The sequence below is a fragment of the Branchiostoma belcheri genome, unplaced genomic scaffold (genome assembly GCF_001625305.1).
Source record: "Branchiostoma belcheri isolate BF01 breed outbred unplaced genomic scaffold, Haploidv18h27 scaffold16, whole genome shotgun sequence".
Taxonomy (NCBI): domain Eukaryota; kingdom Metazoa; phylum Chordata; class Leptocardii; order Amphioxiformes; family Branchiostomatidae; genus Branchiostoma; species Branchiostoma belcheri.
The window spans coordinates 1,982,189-1,983,370 of NW_017803046.1; positions in this window are offsets into that span (position 1 = coordinate 1,982,189).

Genomic DNA, 1,182 nt, shown 5'->3' on the forward strand with positions numbered 1-1,182 from the left:
GTGTTCGGAACTACCTCTTTGGTAGGTTTGAAGTTGGCTAGTTGAACATGCCACAGGTGTGGAGAGGAAAGTTATCTCGAACCAGGTTCAGCTCACTGAAGAGCTAATCTCCCACTGGTCGTGACAGAGAAGACTGAGGCTATGTATAGTATTTACAGGTTCATTGTATGGGGAAATTCCCCTAGCTCTTTTCAACAAGCACAATGAACAGTGGACCACAGCTGAACATCCCATCATAAGGACTGCGACCCTAAACAGTAGTGTGTAACACCCGGGATTCGAACTCCCAAACTCTTGGTCCAGAGGCAGGGACACTACAACACTGGACTACACACACAACTGTGATGGCACTGATGTTTAAGCAGGATGTAAAATGAATTGTAAAAGTTCCAAAATCAAGTTGTCTGGTGATCAGAGGGAGAAACTAGTAGAAATGAGGTTGATTAGAGTAGAATGAGTGAAGTGGTGTTGTGAATTCAAGGTGTGTACTGATGCATATGGGGGAAAAATATTTTAAAAAGTCACTGCTGGCTTTGCATTGTACCTCAAAAGCTGCTAATAACAAAATCGTGAATGCAGAGTGGCATATAGGTAGTATTAGTATCATATTCTGTTCCATACATATGTTAAAGAATTGTTGAAAACAGGAGTTCCTGCCCAATGTTGATCTTTTACCGATGTTTTTATACTCTACAATTCACTTTTCTATGTTTTTAAGCTGCTGACATGAGCTGATATATCACCACAGTGGTCTACAATAGACCATAAAATGATCCGTCAATATGATCTACTAAATCAGATGAATTTCATGTTTTTGTACATGTATGATGGCATCATATTCCTTACACATGTTCCATCTAGAAACAGACATCTGGCTTCAAGTCTTTGTTTTAAGTGCGATGAACACTGTTGTATGCCTATTTGAGGTATCATTTATAACATAAAATGATATATAACGTTATATGTGCTTAGCAAGATTTTACACTTTTCTACATTTTATGTATAGTGTTATCATTTGTATAACAATGAAGAGCGGGATATATGCAGTAATGAAACAATTTACGAAATTGAATTTGTAACAGTGAAAAATAGGAAAATACTAAAGCCTGATTAGTAATTATCTGGGAAGTTGGCAATACAATGTATCCGCTTTTATTGTAAAATGATATGTATTGAATAGAC